The 23,487-nt window shown below is 35.5% G+C and overlaps 1 protein-coding gene and 1 long non-coding RNA gene across 8 annotated transcripts in view; both read left to right on the top strand.

The window, feature by feature from the left end:
* NEGR1 (neuronal growth regulator 1) overlaps nucleotides 1-23,487 on the top strand; it is an 841,359-nt gene that overhangs the window by 435,578 nt on the left and 382,294 nt on the right. The gene's annotated exons all lie outside the window — the stretch shown is intronic.
* Nucleotides 4,394-23,483, top strand: LOC122227574. 2 transcript variants are annotated; one of them, XR_006206131.1, is made up of 3 exons: nucleotides 4,394-4,601; nucleotides 8,364-8,441; nucleotides 23,278-23,483. It is a non-coding gene; the product is annotated as an uncharacterized LOC122227574 (long non-coding RNA). The 2 variants fall into 2 exon arrangements; XR_006206132.1 differs by lacking the exon at nucleotides 23,278-23,483 and adding an exon at nucleotides 13,062-13,102.

The raw sequence follows: 23,487 nt of genomic DNA, 5'->3' as shown, positions 1-23,487 counted from the left end.
CTTAGTGAGAATTCTGATTTCTATGGCAGAAAATGTTCCTAAATAGGGCCTTGTAGAAGAAGTTTATTTTGTACTACAATTAAATTCTCAGTAACAGTTCAAATAGTCAATCTCAACATGCCGGAGGAAATGTAACAAGGCCTCATTCCCCACTGTAGTAAATGTTCTTAACCTTGCTGTTATGGTTTTGGGATCTGAAGCAGACTTGGGTCAAATCATCCATACTGAGGGATGAGGGATTTTGCCTGGCAATACCAGTGAAAAAAGTAGTAATATGGGAAGAAGAAGGAAGGAAGAAGTATTCATTTTTGAGAGTATGGTACAGTCTAAGAAGAAAATATTGAATGAGATGTTTGAATGTATGTGGTGTTTAAGAAAAGAGTGGGCAACTAAAAAGTAATACATGTAGAATTGTTCCTCAGGGTTGTGGGATGCAATGACATCCAAAGATGAGTGAGGCACAAAGTAGGTAGGAAGTGGCCATTGACTAGCTTTACTCTTCGTTCACTTTTCTTGTCTCAGAAAACATGTCAGCAAACTCCTTTTAGCAGCTTCAAAACCTGAGTGGTCACCAATAATGTTTAGATAATTAGGAATGGTTTTGAAATGCCTTACTGTTGGGTCGCCTGGGTGGCTCAGTCAGTTAGGCAATCCAATTCTGTGATTTCAGCTCAGGTCGTGATCTCACAGGTCATGAGATTGAGCCCCATGTTGGGCTCCACACTGTCAGTGGTCTTGGCTTGGGATTCTCCCTCTCCCTCTGTCTCTGACTCTCTCTATCTCTCTCAAAATAAATAAGCCAAACAAACAAAAAGAAATGCCTTATTGTTGCAAAGCCAGTGTGATTTTTCTTTATTTCTTTTCCTTTCTTTTCTTTCCTTCCCTTCCCTTTCCTTTCCTTTCCTTTCCTATTTCTTTTTTTTTTTTTTTTGGCTTAACCATAAGTAAAACTCATTAATACAATTCTCTCCTTTATAGAACACTGAACTGTTGTAAGGATATGGAGGCCCTGATTTGCACACTGAGATGTGACTCAAACCGCACGTTTTTATGAGGAAAGGCCTAGTTCATAAAATTCTTCCTTTCTACTCCTTTCCCCGTTGAGGCGTTATGTCTTCGTTAAGGGATGGTTACATCCCTAGTTCTCATTAGTTTGATTAATGGTATACCTCTAATAGAGGCCGCCACCTGACATTTGGGAAAAAAATACATGGCAGGTAATTTTTAAAAATACAGAACCTGTCCCCTTAACCTAGTTTCATTCCCTTTGGTGAGGGTGGCAATTGGATGTGACACTTATCAATGGGAGCAGTCTGACATCCTCTCTTCCCTCCCTCCCCAGTTCAATTAAAAGAATGATAGCCTGGCTTTTTGGAGGAACTGAAGCAAATGTAGGGAGAGAGCGGTTAAATATCCCCAGCACAGTAAGTGCTGCATGTCACGTCCACAAATTTGAAACTTTACATTTCCTGTCAATTAGACATGTTAAGTTTTCTCTAGAATATTGAATTAATGGAGTGATTCTGTTCATAATAGATAATGCATCTCATGTGTCTTGCTTGTCTTTTCAATTAGAAAAACAGTGAGGTGTAAAAATAGGCCAGTTTCAAATTTTTCAAATGCTGAACTAAAATTTGTATTTAAAAGTATTTGTGTTAGAGTTGGCTTTGGGTCTCACTAATAAGAGTACTTTCTTTTCTTTCAGCCTTCAGAATTAGTACTATTGTAACTAATAAGACTACCTTCTTCTCTTTCAGCCTTCAGAATTATTACTATTGTTTCTCTAGTCCTGATGATTAGTGACTTCTTCTAGTACCAATAGGATGTGACTTTAGTTTCAGAATTTATTTTATCCTGAAAGAAAGCCTTTTTAATACTAGGAACAGATAGAAGCTGCAGAACTGACCTTTGACAAACTTTTGCCTTACTAGTAAGTTTGTCTTGGTTAGTATGCACCTACTAAAATCACCCTTTTTGCTTCCATTTCAGTGCATAGGAATCAGTACCCCCAATTTCTGTTCTCTAATGGTTTCATGAGAGAAGGTCTTATTTTAAATTTCTTTAAACAAATTGCAAGTTTTTTGTATTGGTCTGCTCTTTCATTTAATGCAGAATTTCTGTATCTATTTCCCCCCATGCTACACTAGAGAACCCATGTTTCTAAGCAATAGTTCAAGCCCTTCCTTCCATGCAACAAACAGGATGTTGCTTCAGCCTGGAAACTGATGACAGCAGCTGTCCTTGGGCATGGATGTCCTCTTTAATCAAAGTGAGTTCCCTAATGTGTCCTGTAATGACATTCATTTGCCATTTGGATGTACCTGATGTGACACTTGAGGCAATGCCATGATTATGTTTCCTTAAAAATGTGAAATAATTTTACAAAATCAAAAAGGCAGAAATACTGCCTAAAGAAGTTTAGTCAAAAAGAAAAAAAATATATTATCATGCATTTGAGAAAGTACTGTAATCTTCTATCTCAGAACTGATAACAGGGTCATTTCCTATTTAACTTGGTAACAGAAGTCTGTATTTGAGAATAATAGGTCTATTGGTTAAAAAAATTAGTCTATAGACTCCATAACAGGATGTCCTGAGTTAAGATATAGGATAACAGCAGTAATTTAATGATAACATTCTTAGGCACAACCTAGAAATCCAATGTTTTACTCTCAAGTTTTAAAGATGTTTAATAATGGAGGCAATCACTCTGCACTAGGACTAATATTTAAAATGTAGAACTAAACTAATATTTTCAAGGTTTAATTTTTACATGAAATCTCAAATATTACTGTAACTAAAATGCTTGCAAGAAAGTGTCCCATGAAAAGTTGAAAGACATGTTTTAACTGTGTGCATGGGACCATCTCTCCAGTGTGTATTACTGCAGTATTTATTAGCTATCATGAAAAAACCTTTGCAAAAATCTTAGGGAAATTTCTTAATAGTTTCTTATTTTGTTAAGATCACAGGCCCGGGGGGTTTTAAGAATCTTCAGATCATACATAATTTTTCTTCAGTCTCCTGGAAAGGCATTGAAAGGTAGATGCTATCCATGAGGAGTTTGTATCTTGTCCAAGCATGATGAATCTAAAAATTAAGCTCAATAGATAGTGTATTTTTCCTTCAAAGGAATCACCAGGGAAGACACTTTCATAACCTTCCTTTTTACTCTGTTTCGCTGTCTAACAAGCCATAACAGCCAGACTTCTAGCTCCCAAAGTGTGACAGAGCCAAACCATCAAGCAGCATAAAAGGGAAACAAAAGGATAGAATATTGTGATCAATGGCAACTTTCCATGTGATTTCTGGAACTAACAAATTCCTATTACCAATCATCTCATAGGCAGTGATAGCAAGTTGCAAAGCAAAGTGAGCCCTTTTGATTTAGACCCGAGTTGAATGCTGACTACTGTTAAATTAGCTGTGTGTGATCTCCAAAGCTGTTACTCTCGGAGCCTCGGCTTCCTCATCGAAAAATGGGGATAATAGTCCCTGCTTTGAAGGATTTTTTGAGAATTAAAAAAAAATCATTCTGGTATGTCATAAACACACAATGATTCGTTGATATTATTTTTAGTTATTGGCTAACTGACCAAGTAAAAAGCACAGAACCGAGTGATCTGTGGGGTGGGTGTAAAGGTATATAAGACAATACTCATGCTCTTTAAGAAGGCTAAAAGCAAGAAATGGACTCCTGAAATGTTCTATGGAAAGCACTACATCCATTATCCTCACATTAGAGATTTTGAGCAACAAGTGTTGTTATTCCTGTTCTACAACTGAGGAAACTGAGGATGTGAGGGGTTACCTAACCTTCTAGCTTTGTGACCTCACAGTGGGTCACATGTGACCTATCATATGTGATAGGTCACATGTGACCTATCATACTGAGTCACATGGCAGTGCACCATCTCTAGGGGAAAGATACGTACAAACAGTCTGTAAAAGAGAGTAAATGAGGGAATTATTGTTGCTGGACACAGATAAGTGCTTCTCTACTTCAGTCTTTCAAATTTAGGATTTGGACTATGGTGTACAATGAACTATAAAACCAAATTTAATTTTTAGTCATACTCTTTAAAGAGCTAGTTCTTGAGTCCTGGAATGATAGAAAGTGTTCATACCCTTTTTCCCAAAGGGAGTCCATTTCTTTTGAAAGTAAAGGGTGTAATTTACATTCATATTTGAAGATTACATTTGTATACAAAAACTGAAGAGACATTTATATTTTATATATTCCTCTTCCCCAAGGATTTCTTGTGTAACTCCTTTTTCCTTCCATTGAGTGCACACCTGATAGCTATACGTGGTGTATTAGCCAGGGTTCTCCAGAGAAACAGAACTAATAGGATATATGTGTATTTATATGTGTTTGTGTGTATATATATTAAACATATACAGATAAGCAGATATATCTGCTTATCTATCTATCTATCTATCTAGAGATGTCTCTTAAGGAATTGACTCTTGTGATTCTAAAGGCTGAAAACTCCCAATTCTGCACGGTGGACCAGCAGACTGGAGACCCAGGGAAGAGTTTACGTTGTAGTTCAAGTCTGGAGGCCATCTGCTGTCAAAGGTCCCTTTTGCTAAGGGAGGTCAGTCTTTCTTCTATTTGGACCTTCAACTGATTGGATGGGGCTCATCCGTATTATAGAGAACAAACCTCTTTATTCAAAGTCCACCAATTTAGATCTTAATCTTGGTGTTCCTCGGTGACTTGGTTAAGTGTCCAACTCTTGATCTCAGCTCAGGTTTTTATCTCAGGGTCATGAGTTCAAACCCCACATTAATCTCATCCCAAAATATCTTCATGGAAACATCCAGAATAATTTTTACCAAATATATGAGAACCATGGCTCAGCCAAGTTGACACATAAAAGTAACCATCACAAAGGTTTTGTAGTGGCACAAACCTATCTATACCATTCCAAACGTCCCAGTGTGGTCATCCAGCCCCTGGAATTTTTTAGGCTATGATAACTATGAGTATTGTAAACTTTAGGTAGTAAAGTGAACTCTATTTACTCTAAGTGAGTTTTACTTTAAAGTAAAAATTAAAATAAGTATAGCGGATAATTTATTTTTCACTAGAACTGTAAAGAAAGAATAGTTAAAGCTGTTATTTTTCATACTGAAATAACATAAATACATTAATGTCACTAAAAAGGGACTCACTCTCTTGAATAGACCCCAATAAAATAGTGAATCTACTTATTAGGGATCTTCATGCTATTCTTTTAAATTCTGGAGATCAAATGAAGAATTGCTTTGGAACCTATAAAAAATACTGATTTTTAACATAATCTCATGACATGGTAATTCTGAACATTTTAGAGTAATTATAGTAACAAAACTCTAAACATGTTTGCAGCAGTTAAACGATATTTTCACTCACTGTGCATAATCCTACAGATGTTGATGTACAATGTTTCCTAATTCACTTAAATCAGGTATGACAGAGAAACTCAAATTGAACCCACTTCTGTAGTCCTTCCATAAAGCAAGCTTTTCCAGGAATTATATTTACAGAAAAAGAGAAATCTGCTCAGGAGATAATTCATATAATCACATTTGCTAAAAATGGAAAAGCCTATTACATTCTTGTTTGGTATCTATTTTACATCATCACCTGCAGCTATGTTCTGTTGCCATTATTCTGTAGTAGTAAGACAAAATTGCCGCTAAGAACATCAAAATAGAGGACTTCCTTTGTAAAGCTGTAATTATGTAACTGGAGCTTGAACATCTCCTTCAAAGAATAACAATGTGGCACTAAGACCATTGCAAAAGAAGTGCTCTGAAGAACCCTTTATGATTGTATTTTCTCCAAAAACAAACTTGAATCTTCACAGAAACACGGGTAAAGCTTCTCTTTCGAAGAAGCAATTGAATGTCTTGTTTAAAATCAAATCCTCTGGAATATTTGCCCAGTTCTGAAATGGGGAAGTTCTGCTAATGAAGAAACAGCATACTTTCTAAGCTGTATCTTTTTGTGTATCTTGATTTTGTTTCTCATGATTTTGATTTCTGTTACTCCTTTAGAAAAATTTTGTTCTTTTAAAAAGTTTGTAGAAAACTGTCAGCAAATCTGGTGTTTTTTCATCCAGCAGCACTTCTTTTTCAATCTTTTTCTCCAAGGATTTTTTGTGGGATCCCTTGCTCCTTCTATTGGATAGATGTCTGATGGCCATAAAGGTTCTGTTAAGCAAAAACATCCATAACATTTGAACTTTTATGTTGTGGTCAGCCAGCCACTGGAATTTTTTAGGTGGTGATTACTTATGAGGATTTCATACTCATTTCTATTTTTAAAACTTTGCATTTTCCCAAAGCCCATTACAGAATATCAAATCAACTTTATATTAACTATTGGAAATACCTCTTTATTGAAGCCAATTTTTAATTTTACTTCAACTTTTATTGGATCTATTTTTTAATCAAATACTGGCCTTTGCAATTGAAGATTAAATCTCATTTGATTAATTTCAGGCTATTTTTTTAGACTTTTTGTATTGTTATATGATGTTTCATTGCTTGATATCCTCTCTCATCTGAGAATTAAATTAATGTCATTAACAACCAACCTCAGATCAGTTATGAAGATGTTTAACAGAGTAGAGTTCAAGACTACTCCGAATGAAACAAAACACTTCACACTCACTGTCAAAGATTTAAAATATGCCTTTATATTTCCCATTTAGGTCCTAAGTAAGCTAGATACAACCTTTTATTATGACATAAGTAGTTCCCAATGGGATTCTCAATATCTTAACATATCAATTATTTTACCTTCATCAAAATGAAGAGCTTTTCACTTGGCAAGAATAATGATTTTCCCCTAATGATTACATATGTATATGTATGAATATATATATATATATATATATATATATATATATATATATACATATACATGTATATATACATGTATACACACACACACACGCGCATTTCTTTTGTATAAAAGGTTCATTCAATTATAACTAATTCTTAAAAGGGTAATAGCTTCCAAAGTATGCAAAATCATGTGTTTACTTATATGGTTCAATTTTTAAAATAATTTATGATGCATTTTACCTGTGTGATAGAACATTATAATTTTTTTTCCTCTTGGTGTCTGACTTCTGTGTTATTTGTACTCTCCCAGTTAATTTTCTTGTAAAGTGAGTATATTTCTCAAAATTATATACTTATGATTCACTTCTTAACTTGATTAACCAGCTAATTTTTTCAAAATATATATTTTAAATATATACTATTTTGGATTTAAAATATGAGACCATAGCAACTGGAAAAATGAGATAATATTTTTCATAAATACACTTCAAATAATGTGAACAAATGGGATATGGTTCAGGGATTATAAAACTTTTAGAAAAATAAATCCTGTCAGTCTTATTTAATAGTCTGTTTTGATTAATATATTTAGAACATTAAGGGGAATCAAACTCATTTTACCTTTAAAATGTACTTTCTATTGATTTATCCAGAAAAGAATTGAGGAAACTGGACTCTATACTTTAGTATTTCTCTAATTAGATGAGTGCCCAATTGTGAATGATTAACAATAACTCAATATCTATTTCATAGACTGCTTGACTGTTTTAAATGGATGTTAATTAAGACTGTGCCAATGTGGGGGAATTGCAGTTGTGTATTCAGGAATATTAAAAGAATATTTCATGTAGGAAACATAAAGTTATCTACCCCTTTTAAATATAGGGTAAGTAGAGTGCTGGGTTCAATCAGGGATCCATTATTAAAAGATAGTTTGTGGAGAGTTTAAAAAAGAGGACAACAAATATGAGGAAATGTTCTGTGAAAGATAAAGAATGGTGTGTTTCAAGTTAAAAAGAAAAGGCTAGGGCCTCCTGGGTGGCATAGTCGGCTAAGGCTCCATCTCTTGATCTCTGCTCAGATCATGATCTCACAATTCATTGGTTCAAGCCCTGCATCGGGCTCTGTGCTGATGGCCTGGAGACTGCTTGGGATTTTGTTTGTCCTTCCCTTTGCTCCTCCCTGGCTTGTGTGCTCGCTCTCTCTCTCTCTCTCTCTTTCAAAATAAATAAGCAAAAACTTAAAAAATTAAAAAAGGAGAAAAAGCTGAAGAGAAATATCAGTGTTCAAGTATTTTTATAATAAGAGCATAAGATCTGGAATGAGAAAAACTTGTATTTGAATAATAGTTTTATTGGCTGGCTATAACTCTCCTATATGTAAAATCAGAATAGCATCTACTTTGCTAAGCTATTGTTAGGAATAAGGATGATGTAAGTAACATGCCTAGAATAGTGTCAGACATATGTAAAAGTTCCTCTATAAATAATAGTTGGTGTTATTTCTACTATTTTTATCAGATACTCCTCATAAGCAATTCCAATGCTGTGTCACAGAGGCCGTGTGGAACTGCTAACCACAGAGTGGCTTGTTATTAGGTTAGTAGTGGTATTGTTGAAGGATGGAAAACTAGAGGAAGAGGGTGCCTGACCATAGAGGACAATGGATCAGTCAGCTCTTTATTGAACATACTAATACATGGATAAATTTGGCAGAATTCAAGTTTTGCTGAATACAATAAGGTACAACTTCAGTTTCTGTTTCTTCTCCCTCCTTACCTCCTCCTTCCTCTCCCTCCCTTCCTCTCTTCTTTCCTTTCTTTCTTAGAAATGTTGCTAAATATGGCCATCTGCCTTTTCAGGGGATTTAACCATCAGGACAATTTTGCCATATTCCTTTGCTCAGACTTGTGGTGTAAGTCATACTAATGTATGGCAGAGAAGAAATCAGGCCTTGGTTAGATTTTGTTTCTTCTTTAAATACAGCAAGGGGTACTGTACTAAACATTGCATATTAATGTATTTTAAAATATTGACAGAAATATAGGCAAAAATATAGGCTTAATAAACTTTTTCAAGTAGGAATTTTCTTCTCTTTTGTTTTTTAAACTGGATTTCTGCTATCCTAGTTTTTTCTTAGGTAGTCTTGATATACACCAGAAGAAGTAATGTTTCATCATCTTGCATTATTTTACCAAACTGTTCCTGTGAAAAGAGTAGTGACTTAAAATAATTTTTGTTAATGTTGTATTTCACTGCTTTTGAGGAAGATTAATTTCTCCTAGTCCCTTTGTTATCTATGTAGATATATATAACTGGTATATAATTGTATAGAGTTAATCCTTTTGTATGACTTCATAAAGTAAAAAGTTTTATAAAAAACAGAAAATAAAATTTCATGAACAATAAATCCTAATAATATAACATAGAACAGGATGAATAAAAATAAACTTTCATTGCAGGCCGAATTTTCCTTCAAAATAGCATATGTAGATTTAACATGCACAGATTTTGTCTATTTGGGTTTCACTTAAAGGTTAATAACATGTGGTACATAGAGAATAGGAGGTGAGGGTCAGTGAGAAAATAGGTGAGCCTAATCAGCTGCCCAGCATTCTTTCCTTTGTTGTCTGCTAATTATCCAAGAGGTCAGACTCATGACTTTATACTGCACTGAAATAAGTTAATTAATTAAACATAAAACACACACATATCAGTCTCACTATATACTGGTACATCATAGATAGATAGATAGATAGATAGAATCTCATTTAAACTTCTCAATAACTAAATAACTCCGTTTTAGAGATAAGAAGAAAAAGACATAAACTAACACAAAGTCACATCATTATAAATCTGCAGTCACGATTCAAACCAAAGTAGCCTAACTCTAGAGACTGTTGTTTCACCATTATGCCTCCCTTGGCTTCAACAGTGAATTGGAAGACTCAGAAACTATAGGATTAATGAAAATTACAGGAGTCATCCCTTGTGGGTATTGGTCACCCTGTACTTCTTCAAGTGGTTAGGCTGGGGGACTGACAGAGGGGGTAAGCAAAGTGGTTTCCTTAATTAATCACCCTCTTTTGTTAGAACCATGGAATTTCACACATAAAAGGAATAAGGTGAGAGTGAAAGAAAAAGGCTAACAAGGAAGCATAGTTTGTTGGTCAATAATAACAAATGCTATTTATTAAATATTTATATATACACATTTACTCACAATACACAATTTTTTTTAATATTGTGGTAGATTGCAAAAATGGCCATAGGTCATTCCCTCTGTCCTTGCCCCTTTGCAATGTGACTTTGCTCTTCTTCCCATTAAGAGAATCTATTTTCCAATCCTTCGATCTTGGCAGCCCTTGTGACTTGTTTGGACCAATAGAATATGGCAGAGGCAACATTCTGACAGTTCTGAGTTTTGGGTTTCAGGAGGACTAACGACATTGATTTGTTCTCTGTCTTGAACCTTTGCCATACCACAAGAAAAGATTGATGGAAATGCATGGCTCTGTTCCCCTCATCACCCTAACTGGCAGTTAGCCAACTACCAGGCAAAAACCAGGAGAAAGTCTCGCTGAAACCAGCCAAGCCTGGCCCAAATCAGCAGAGCTTCCCAGATGTTCCATAAACTTGTGAGCAAAAACAAATTAAAGCAGCTAAGTTTAAATGTTGTTTTAAGCAACAGTAGAGAAGTGTTACATATATGTTGTCTTCTAAACTTTTAAAACAACACTGTTTTGTAGGTATTTTTAACATGCCAAAGATAACAAAGCTCTGTTATGGTAATAGAACATAGTAATGGTGGCAGCCAATGTTTACTCTCAAGTTGACCTTGTGCCTACGTCTTGTCTTGCTCAGAAAGAAACAAGTTAAGTAATTGCCAGTTAATGAAGATCTGGATACAAATTTCTCTTCGCTGCTAATCCAAATCTTTCTTTATGTCTAATCCTAGTTTTTAACTCATGAATCAAGACAAGTTTTATGAAGTAAATTCCAGTATCCATGGAATTCGCTTCACATTCCAACACAAGCCAGTTTATGTGGTTAACATTATAAAAAGATAGGCCAAAATCCAAGATGAAGCAAAACTCATTTATTTATTCAATAAACATTTATTAACTGCCTGCCATATGCTAGGCCCTGTGCCTGGCACTATTATGCAATTAATTTAAAAAGAATCTATGATTTCAGAAACAACTCTAAGCTGAATAATTTAAGGAGAACAAGGCAAGTTATTCATAAAGAAGCAGACTAATTGGAAATGGCCTAGTTTAAATGCTATACTTATACTGCAGTGAGAGTGCTATGGATCTAAAGGGAAATACACATAAAGTTCTGAAACAATTTGTCAAAATAATTAAGCATATTAAGAATGGAAATTGGAACCAAATTTCTTCAGTGCACTCTGCAGAGAACACAGGATAAATTTGGTGCAACTGCTGTATAACACCAGGTCTAGCACAGCCATAAGCCCAAGCCAAACACTAAAAGATCGATCTAGCTTTATATATTGCCGGAGACACAATAAGTAATCACGTCGAGTACTGGCATGCTAGAGCCACCAACTCACGATGCCGTTTGCCATTGGTTTTGTATGCAGCTTTGCTTTCTTCTCCATTGCCTCCAGCTCATAAAAACACTGGTTTCTTCTAGAAAGATTCTCTCTGTGGAGAATTCTAGGGTTGACCAACCATGGAGAAATAAATTTTCTTTTCTCTCACACTGTATAATTTTCTCTTTCTAACTCCTGAGAAGGAACCATTGAGAGGAGTTAATGGTATTTGCCTTTAGAAAACAATAAGGTGTTACTCAGAATTTTACAAGATCTATTTTATTTTCCTATTACAAAGAAAAGTTCTAATACCTTTTCACTGACAGGTGCAAGGAATACTTTCCTCAGGTTACAAAAAATAGTTCCACTGTACTTGAATTAAATTTATATTACTGTGAATAAATACATAGTAAACAATAAAAATTCTATTTTCTGATGATCTCAAAGATAGTAGCCTATTTTGAAGAAAACACATAATTTCTCCTTATTGGCTGAAATAGAAAAAAATATATTCCCTCTGTATCTTGTCTCTGCATCTGTTTTTATGATGCTTTTATCTCTATGTAGCAGTGTGACCTGAGAGCCCAAGGAATAACTGGTTCTTTCCACTTTGGTTTTCAGATATATAGATACCCACTTACTTAATAACACTGTATATTCTTAACATGTTGTTTATAGTCAAGACCACTCAGTCAAAGCTAACTATTTAAGTACAGAAGGAGACAAATTTCCAGATATGATGGGCTTCCTTGATTGAAATTCTCTGTGTAGTTATTGGAATGCATTTAGCACCTGAGTTTTAAAAGAGGCCATCCCATTTTGCCTAACTGGGCATTGGCTTTGTAATTTATTAAAACAGTTCTTTTTTCTACCTTGCTCACATGGTGTGCAGTGTTAAAGAGTTAGACCTAATCCCCACTGACTTGTTAACCCCCTTATCCTCAGTCCAGTTCAACAAATCTTTATTGAAAACCTACCACAAGTATTGTTATTTGATGTTTTATTATGGTTTATAGGTGACCTGAATGAAACTTCACAAGGAGAATGTGATGTCTATTTGCAGTTCCAAATTGTATAGACATCAGAGCTGACCCTCACTCTGTGGGCCTTTAATTTGGTTTGACACATGAGGTCACATCAGCTAGTGCCTTAGAGGACTTCTTTTTGTAAGGTTCATCATTTTCCCATATACTCCCGAGCAAGAAAAATCCAGGGACAACTTTCCTTTCAGCTTTGTATCTCTGATGAAGAGCTTTCAGATATATGGCACAAGTGGTATGTCACTTTGATCGCCTGGTTGTCAGTTCCCAGTGCTATGTTGACTCTGTCCCTGGTATCACCATTCTTCCAGACTATCTTTTACTCATCCCTCTCATTCAAACCTAGTATTCAGTCTGTCATTGCATCCTGTCATTCCCTCCTTTGAACTGTCTTTCAGTGCCTGCCCTCCTCTCCTTTCCTATTACCACCACACTAATCTAGACTTGTCATTATTGCAAGGGTGCTCGGTTGATTTTCTCATTCTAGTCTCTACTATCTCTCATTCATCGTGGGCATTTACAACAGTCCAATGTTCCTAAAGTCCTCCTTTCCCTCTGTTGCTTGCTGTTTAATAACCTAGATTTATTCCCTCTTACCTTTTTTTTAAAAACACATTCTAGGGCGCCTAGGTGGCTCAGTCGGTTAAGCGGCCGACTTCGGCTCAGGTCATGATCTTGAGGTCCGTGAGTTCGAGCCCCGCGTCGGACTCTGTGCTGCTGGCTCAAAACCTGAAGCCTGTTTCAGAATCTGTGTCTCCCTCTCTCTGACCCTCCCCCATCCATGCTCTGTCTCTCTCTGTCTAAAAAATAAAGAAACGTTAAAAACAAAAAATAAATAAATAAATAAATAAATAAATACACATTCTAACGGACATGTCTTACTCCCTTCAAACCAGGGCTCGGATTTGTCCCAGCATGCCTCATGGACACCACATTTATAAACAGCATGCTTACCCCTGCCCCATAGTTTTTCTTATGTTTTTCTCCCAACCCAAAATTTCCTTGGTAAACCCTCTCTCACAATGTCCTCGGAGACCAACACAAGTTCCATTTCTCCCAGCTTCTCTCCTAACCATGTCAGTGTGTCCTCACATTCCCTGTTTCCATAGTACCCATTAATACCCTGTTGTAGTACCTATCACGATGTGCTGTCATTGTCTACTCACAGGATTATGTCTCACACTCAATAATGAGCTACGCGATGACAGAAAACACACTTTATTGTAACCCTGTGTGCCCAGAAGTGTTTGATTCATATAGGTTCTCAGTGAAATTTTCTCAAAGTGCTTAATTTCTCCCTTCTCTACATACTTACCTCCAGACCAGAATAGAAGTTTAGCAATATGCCAGGTATCTAAAGATGAGGACTATAGTAACTAACATTCACAGACCCAAGATAAAGGAGTTTACATGAACTCAATCTTTTATTGGTGAGTGTTTTCCTCCTAAAAGCCTTTTAGGGGTAGAAACCATATCTTATGAGCCCTTTGATCCTTTGGCAGTGTCTAGTACAGTGCTGGTACCTGAGAACCTGGTGATTTGAATGTTTAAGCTTCTAGAACACACGATTCCCAGTGTCTATCACAGCAACAACTTGCTGAGCTAAACTGTTTTAAATGACAGAATACTTAGCTTCTGCTTTATATATATATATATATATATATATATATATATATGTATATATATATGCACATATATATGTGTGTGTGTATATGTATATATATATGTGTGTGTATATATATATATATATATATATATATATATATGAAGGTGTGTGTTTGTGTAGTTGTGTGTGTGTACACACACCTATCAAATATGTGTATATACACACAGACACACACACATTTGGAAATGCTTTCTAATAGGTTAAATGTCTTCAGAACTCCTAGATCCAGATGATGCTAACAGTACACAGATTTTTCCTGCAGCCATGGTGTGATCTTCTTAAAGGCAGAAAATTTGGCTTATAGAATTATGTTTTCCCATAGCATGTGGTATTCTGCACACAGTAAGTACTAAGTGAATATTTGCTAAGTGAATGACTGAACTAAAACAACTAAGAGCTAAACTTAGTGACTCAAGAGGGATATATCAATATGGAATAAAGTAGAAAACTATCCTAATTGAATGATATTTCAAACCTTCCCATATAAACATTTCTTATCCCCCTTTGTGTTTTCTTGAACACAGCTACTCTCATTAGTTTACACATTGTCTGTGGCTGTTTTAGTGCTATAAACAGATGAATGAAATGGTTGCAACAGACAGTTTATGGCCCTCAAAGCCAAAAATATTTACTATCAGGCCCTTTACAGAAATAGTTTTTCTACTCTTGATCTTAGAGCAATGTCTGACACTCAATATATATTCAATAATGTTATTTGAATAATTGAAATAATAAATAAATGAGTCAGAAATAAAACTCAGGGACTCCTGGGTGGATCAGTTGGTTAAGCATCCAACTCTTGCTTTCAGCTCAGGTCATGATCTCACGGTTTGTGAGTTTGAGCCCCACATCAGGCTCCACGCTCTCTCTCTCAAAATAAATAAATAAGTTTTAGAAGAAACAAAGAGGGGCTCCTGGAAGGCTCAGTGGGTTAAGTGTCCAACTTCAACTCAGGTCATGATCTCACAGTTCATGGGTTAGAGCCCCATTTTGGGCTCTGTGCTAACAGCTCAGAGCCTGGAGCCTGCTTTGGATTCTGTGTCTCCCTCTCTCTGTGCCCCTTCCCCATTCATGCTCTGTCTCTGTCTCTCAAACAATAAATAAAAGTTAAAAAAATTTTTAAAAAAAGAAAGAAAACTCAGGTAACACTTCACCATGCCTGCAGGGGCCCTTTGTGTGTCTTGAAATGTTTGCAGACTCTGAAGTAGATGTTCAATCATATTCCTTATCTACATGAGGCCCACAATCCTTTGGAAGTGAATTTGAGTTTACCTTAAAATTAGGGTTGATTTGTATAAACCTTTTTTGATAGGCTGATGTCTTTCAGAAATATTAGGCTAGAGGAAAAAATACATGAGGTTCCTGAAAGAAAATCACTATTGAGTAAAGAAATCTGGTAACATTAGGTAGGCTACACATAGAACTACTTGGGAAGAGCAGTTCTTCTCGGTAATTACAGGCCATGTCATTCCCCTAGTCCTACCAACTTGGAAAGCACTGTGCTGAAGTATCAAGAATAGAACTAGACATTTCACAGTGGACCCAAAATTGGACTGTGAGGTTCCTCTTCTTGGGGAAAAAAAAAACAAATGGAACAGAGGTTTTTCCCTGCTGACAGAGGGAGGACATCTCTGTATTTTAGTCAGTTCAGGCTACTCTAACTGACATAGGCTGGGTGGCTTGTAAACAACAAAAATTTATTTCTCGCATTTCTGGAAGCTGGAAGTGTCAGATCAGGATGTCAACATGGCTGTATTCTGGACAAAACTCGATTTCTGGTGTGTAGATGGCTGTCTTTCTTGTATCCTCATACTGCAGAGAGCAAAGAGGGAAAGAGAGGAAGCAAGTTTCTTCTTATAAGGGCACTAATCCCATTCATGAGGGCTCTATTTTCCTGACCTAATTATCTCCCAATATCAGCACACTGGGGACTAGGATTTCAACATGTGAATTTGGGGGGACACATTTATTTGGTCTCTGACACTTTGGTTGTGACTACTTTGGTGGAAATGAGCACATAGTTAGGGGTCAAATCACAGAGGTCAAGAGATCAAAAGGTGTTCGGAACCTGAGAATCTAGAGCTGAGGTCTTGCAGAGCTGTAGGCAGCCGCTCTGGTTATATATCAGGATCCCCTGCCAGAAATAATTGGAGTGTGGTATCTCTGAAAAAGACTAGCTGTCTGCCTCATCAAGTTGATACAAGCTTATTGCATTGAGATTTGGAGTATTGCTGGAAATGTAACAGTCTTACTTACTGGTTGGTGATGCCAGAGATACGCTGGATCCAATATCTGTTCAACCTCAGAAGAAATAATTTCTGTTTAATTTTTCATAGAAAAGAAACTGAAAGGAATTTATACTACGGCCAAAAAAGGGGGGGATTTAATTATAATTGATTTCAGTTTGATTTTACAGAATCTCCAAGTCCAGACAAACTCCTGTATCCTCCACACTCAGGGATCATTTTTTAAAAATCACAAAGTACATTGAAGGCTTGTTTCCAACTTAATTTGGATTCAGACTTCAGGTAATAGCAATAGACTGTGAGATTAGAAAAGAGGGCTAACCCATACTTATGTTATACAATTTCCAAATGTGATTGTTTCCCTCCTCCCTTTCAGACAATAGAACCTGCCCTGAAATATACACACAGGCCCTGCACTCACCTCATTGCTCAGCCATCAGTAGTATTCATTGTGCATTGATTGGGAGGAACACATAAGCCAAACCTTTTTTCCTTGAAGGAGCACAGCTCACACTCAGGCAATAAATAATGACACAGAATCAGAACAAACAGCAGCTCCTGTGGAGTGCAGGACAGCAGGTGTACTTTGCTAGAAAGTTAGAAACTCAAGAACTTGGTCTCTGATGGCAATAGGCATAGGTTACTGGGAAATAGGAAGCCCTGTGGACTTGTATCCCACAGACATGACCAACAGACTCATTAGAAGAGTGCAAACACAGACTGGAGTTGTTGGGAGCTGTGTGGATTGTATAGGTGAACAGTTGAAAAAAAATACAGGAAAGAAAGAAAGGAGAGAATACTTATATTTTGTAGTGAGAGAAAAAGAAAAGGTCAAAATCCTATATAACAACAATACAGTGTGTTTCTGAATTGTGCCTGTGAGGACCCAAAACACAACTGTTCTTTTTTTCTTTATTATGTCCCTTTTCTGTGTTTTCTAGTCCTACTCTGCTTTCTATAGGAAGGGGTGAAAAGCAGAACTAACCCAGAGCTAAAGAAATATTTCAATCATTTATTGAGCACTAATAAAAAGCATAGAAATGAATTAAATACACACACACACACACACACACACACACACACACACACACATATGCACGCACACACAATCTTGCTCTGAAGTTCACAGTCTAGTTGGAGAGTAAGAGAAATAAATACTTATAATACAGAGTAATAACAACCAATTAACTACTTCATCCTAATTACTCCAAAATACTTAGTCCATATTTTTTTTAATGTGAAATTTATTGTCAAATTGGTTTCCATACAACACCCAGTGCTCATCCCAGCAGGTGCCCTCCTCAATGCCCATCACCCACTTTCCCCTCCCTCCCACCCCCCATCAACCCTCAGTTTATTCTCAGTTTTTAAGAGTCTCTTATGGTTTGCCTCCCTCCCTCTCTAACTTTTTTTTCCCCTTCCCCTCTCCCATGGTCTTCTATTAAATTTCTCAGGATCCACATAAGAGTGAAAACATATGGTATCTGTCTTTCTCTGCATGGCTTATTTCACTTAGCATCACACTCTCCAGTTCCATCCAAGTTGCTACAAAAGGCCATATTTCATTCTTTCTCCTTGCCACGTAGTATTCCATTGTGTATATAAACCACAATTTCTTTATCCATTCATCAGTTGATGGACATTTAGGCTCTTCCCATAATTTGACTATTGTTGAAAGTGCTGCTATAAACATTGGGGTAGAAGTGCCCCTATGCATCAGCACTCCTTTATCCCCTGGGTAAATTTCTAGCAGTGCTATTCCTGGATCATAGGGTAGATCTATTTTTAATTTTTTGAGGAACCTCCACACTGTTTTCCAGAGTGGCTGCATCAATTTGCATTCCCACCATCCCAGCATCTATAGTCTCCTGATTTGTTCATTTTGGCCACTCTGGCATGAGGTGATATCTCAGTGTGGCTTTGATTTGTATTTCCCTGATGAGGAGTGATGTTGAGCATCTTTATCTTTATTATAGTACTTATTCGACAGTAGTATAATGGTACAAGTCTATGATTTGAACACTTCTCCGGCTTTAAAAGCAATTGCTGCTTTTTACTTAATTCTCAGATTTCTGAACTTCAGAAATGGAGTTATTTACTTACTGAACTTTTGACCTGACTTTATATTTGGTTCCACTTTTTTTTTTCTTTTTTACATATTTAGAGTTGACATAGAATTTGTATTTTTATCTGGGTCAGTTAATAAAAGGAGAAAATCTTGAAGATGTTATACTGTTTTGTTTTGTTCTGCTTGGTTTTTTTTTGTTTGTTTTCATGTATGTTTATGTCTTGGTATAGTTATATAACAATTCTGACCCAAGAAGGGAGCATAGTTTTGGAAAAACAAAAAATTATGAATTCCATGTTGCTTGTTTTTGTCTTTAGATAGTTAATTTCAGAAATAATTGTTTAAGAGAAGAGTTCTGTGTTATCACTTGTTTGTTTAACTTCTATCATTTTCTGGGTGATAGTTTGAGAACAGCAATTATATATATATATATATATATATATATATATATACACACACACACACACATATACACATAAACATACATAAATTTTTATATATACATAAATTTTATGTTACATAAATATACATATTTATATATACTAAATATATATTACATAAATTATATATGTCATATAAATTATATATATCACATAAATTATAGATAGATAGATTTGACAAAAGGATTCAGCAAATACTGGTGCTAATCATCTCTTTCTGTTGGCATCTACCATGAAAACACTGAGTCACCAACTTCCAGGGAAAATCTAAGGCATCCCAAATTGAAGAATGATTATCTATAGTCTTTCATCCTGTAAACTGATTGAACAGGGTTGCATTAAAAAAATAATTGGGGGGAGAGATGTAGACCCTTCAAGTTACTTGAAAAATGGAAAGATAGTCATTCTTATGAGAATTTTCAGCAGCCTATCAAAGTTTACCCATCAAAGTTAAAGTTGGGATTGTTTCTGTCTCTCAGTAGTAAAAGCTTTATGTATTTTTCAAGGAAAAACCTTTTCCTATTCTTCTCTGTTCCATTTCCTGAATAAATAAAATAGGAAACAAAAATAAGGAAGGACTTTAAAAAACTTTTCTATATGATTATTGGATATGTACTGAGCCATCATACCAAGCTGATGTGACCATTAGTCTTGAATTTTTGTAAACCACTGTCAAAGGAGAAAAGCCAATAGTGGAAACAGCTCCGAGCAAGTGTAAGCTTAAAAGCAGTAGCTTGCTAAAAGCCCTATTAATAAAAGTTAGTTGTTTTCACCTTCCTTCACTAAAGGAGTGTTTACTGTCATTATTAATAAAATGTTACTTATAGATAAATCTCCATTTAGTTTAATGGATGTTCCTATTACCTTTGTCATTATCCCTCAGCCTCATTAATGCATTAAAAAGTATTCCATAAAGAGAGTCATTTTATTTTAATATTGTAGAAATATAGTTATGTAGGTAACCCTGTCCTTATCAATGAGAAGACAAAATTTAACAACTCAAATAGAATTTTCCTTTTTGAGCAGTGTACTTTTAATACAAATGCACAACAGAGAAACTCTTGTGAGGTTGAAAGGGGGAAGGAGGAAGTGGAATCAGTTTCCTTTATTTCCATGGGCTCCATATACTCTTAGGGGAATGAAAATCTACTTATACCTCTTGTTAGAAAGTGCAGGTCATGTTGGTTACAAATTACTGGGCTAAAGGAAGGAAGGCCCATTTAAACAGGGAGCTACAGCTGATTTGTAAACAACAACAAAGCAAAACAAACAAACAAAGCACCAGAAGCGAAAAGAATCTCAAATGTGTAAAACAGATGTTTTCATTAAAAAAAAAAAAAGAGAGTAGATTTAGTGAATGGAATGATTAGTAGGTAGAATCATGTTTGTTGTGGTAGGAAAGGTAAACTTTATGCTAATAATCAAAAATATCATTATGGGAGTGCTAATGGAGTAGAGATAAATAGATGCATAGATGAAAAAACTGAGACAGAGAGAATGTGCTTAATAGTGTAACTTTATTTTATGTATGAAGGGAACGGAAAAGAGAGCTGAGAATCAAGAAACAAGGACCCAAAGTTTGAGATAGGAATTTCAGATGGAAGCAGGGAACTGGGGGAGGAAGCCAGAGCCCATCCATGAAACCTTGCACTAGTGAGCCATCACGTATGTGGTTTATGAAAATGGGAAATGTCAAGACCTGGTCAACATTTCAATCTACAAAAACACTATAAGCAAAAAAAAAAAAAAAAAAGTGAAATGAAGTAAAAAAATTGGAAGTTTATCTCGTTTATAATTAAATTAAGCAGTAGTAGTAAAACGGATACATCAGGATACTAGCATTAAGTGCTCTGATTTGTTTGATCCTTCTTCATAATATTTTCACATTTTATCCTTTCTCCTAATGTATGTTGAGTGCTTATTATGAGTTTGGCATCATGGCAACCATTTTACATGTATCATGTATTTGAACCTCTTCACAACCCTCTGGGGTAACTATTATAATTCCTCTCAATTTATAAATAACCTGAGATTTAGAGAGATTATGTAACTTGCCCAAAACCATATAGATAGTATGTGGGAACTAGGATCCAATATCTAGTCTTCTTTATTTTAAATTTATGCTCTCAACTATTACTCTGTATTGCCTTTTTATGATCTAAAAGCAGATTAGTAGTATAACAAAATCTTTTATAGGATAATCCCAGTGGTTCACTTGTGAATCAGAATCATATTTCTTGGCCTTATGCTAGATTTTTCAAATTAAAAAAGTGTGTAAGTTAGATTAAAGCATGTGTCGTTTTTAAAAGCTACATATGTGAATTATAAAATACCAAGGGAAAACAAGGATACCATGTAATAAATCAGACTTTTCTGAAGGAGATTTAAACCATGTTTAAGTTCCATGTGGTTTACATATGAAGAGAAGCCCAGCCTCAGAACTCATAATGAGGTAGTGTTTTCTACTCACCAGAATGAATAAAATAAAATAAAATAAAATAAAATAAAATAAAATAAAAGTTATACTATTGGTAAAGATGTGGAGTCACTAGAACTCCTGGTGGGAGCATGAAATAGTATCACCAAAAAGCAAGCAAAACAAAACAAAATAACAACAGCAAAAGAGAAATACTACCACCATTTTAGACAACTGCTTGGTAGTTTCTTATAAAGTTAAATACAGAAATTTATTTGCAGAAATTCCACATGTAGACATAGACCCAGGAGACATGAAAATATATGCCCACAAATGACTTGTACTTAAATGTCCATAGCAACCTAACTCATAAAAGTCAAAAATTGAAAATAATCCAAAAACCCATAAATAGGAAAATAGATAGATTGTTGCACATTCACATATTGGGAAACTTCTCAGAAATAATAAAGAACAAACAAATGATGCATGCAGCATGGACAAATCTTATAGACATGGTGAGCAAAAGAAGCTAGATAGTTCTATTTATATGACGCTCAAAGACAGGCAAAACTAATGTATGGTAACAGAACTCAGAAAGTCCTTGTTTGGTATGTGAAGGGGGATGGGGATAGATTGGAAAGGGGCATAATCAAATTTTCTGGGGTGATGGAAATATTCCATATCTTTTTTTGGATGATGGGTTACACCGATGTAAAAATTCATTGTTTGAGACACTTAATATATGTGCATGTAAATTACAGCTTACTTCAATTAAAACATATATATGTACTTTCTAGTATTACCCTCTTCCTCCATTTACAAAAGAGAAAACTGAGGCTCAGGGAGGTTAGGTAAGATTGTGTGGCTCTCAAGTTGTAGAACAGACATCAGAATCCAGCTCCTTTTATTTCCAGCCTCATGCTTTTTTTCCAATAGCTCTTACATAATTATAAATCTTTCCTTTGCAATGTATCTATATAACTACCAAAAAATATATACGAAACAGATAGCAACATATTTTTCAATAGTAAAACTGTTAAGATGAGAAAATTGTAAAGCCTAAAGCATCAAAATTAACTAGGTTGGATGCTTTTCTGGACAGATGCCCATCACCAACTCTGAAACTGTTTTTGTGTAGATGACACTAGTCTCAATGTCCACTTGTTTTTCCCTGAGTACCACAATCTATACCTCTGGAAACAACCAGGGAAAATGACTTGGCACCTTTCTCAGGATTACATTTAATGTTAAAGGAGTCCCCCCTACACTGGTAAATGTAATGAATAGAGTGCATTCCATTCCATCGAATTGCTTCTGTAGACATTCACGAAAGATCAGCTTCTGTGCACTTCAGTCAGACGTGCAGTTATGAAAGTGCCATAAAACCTGTGTGATCACCACCTGCATGTAAAAAAATGCCAGCAATAACTTACCAAAATATTTCCAGTGAAAATATGACTTTGACCCAGATGGCAAAATAGGCTGCGTTGGCCATAAATCTGCAGGCAGTAAATGGGCAGGTGGTAAATCTGCTATCATTGCTACTGTTTTTTCAACACTTTATCTGTACAGTCTTTTCCTAAGGAAATAAAAATTCTGGAAATATGGAAGAAGAAACAAAATACTGACTGGAAACTCTAGTGTGAGGCTGTAAGTTTCTTCCAATTTAGGAACCTGTCCTTTGATATAGGCTCTGGTCTGAGGCTGGGATATAGAAAAAAAAAGGATTCAGAAAATGGAGGATAAAATATATAAAAGGCTTCAAGTTCACTTCCTGTAAGTTTGACGATAAGGATAACCTTGGAAATGCCAAGTCTGTTGTCTTCTTTATAGAGAAAAGTAAACATTCCTTAAACATTTAATGTTTATTTACCTCCCAACCTCTATCCCCTATCACAATTGCTTCAACCCAGAATGAGAGAAAGGATAAATAAAGTTATTGTGGATATGGCAGAGTAAAGTATAACCAATTTTGGAATAATTTGTGATCATCTTGTTTAGATTTCAGGCCAAGATTGCACCCTATTAAATGGGGATTTGATTTTCATCAGAAGACAATGGATTTGTTCACTATCCATCATCCTATAAGGTGTTTAATCCTGGAGCAAGAAATGATGCAGAAATCTGGATTCTTTAGGGAAACATCTCCATTACTCTTTATACCTGGGATATTTGAACCTGAACCTGAGGCATGCATTCCAGTAGTCAAAG

The sequence above is a fragment of the Panthera leo genome, chromosome C1, assembly GCF_018350215.1.
Source record: "Panthera leo isolate Ple1 chromosome C1, P.leo_Ple1_pat1.1, whole genome shotgun sequence".
Lineage (NCBI taxonomy): Eukaryota > Metazoa > Chordata > Mammalia > Carnivora > Felidae > Panthera > Panthera leo.
This window is presented reverse-complemented; position numbering and strand designations above follow the sequence as displayed.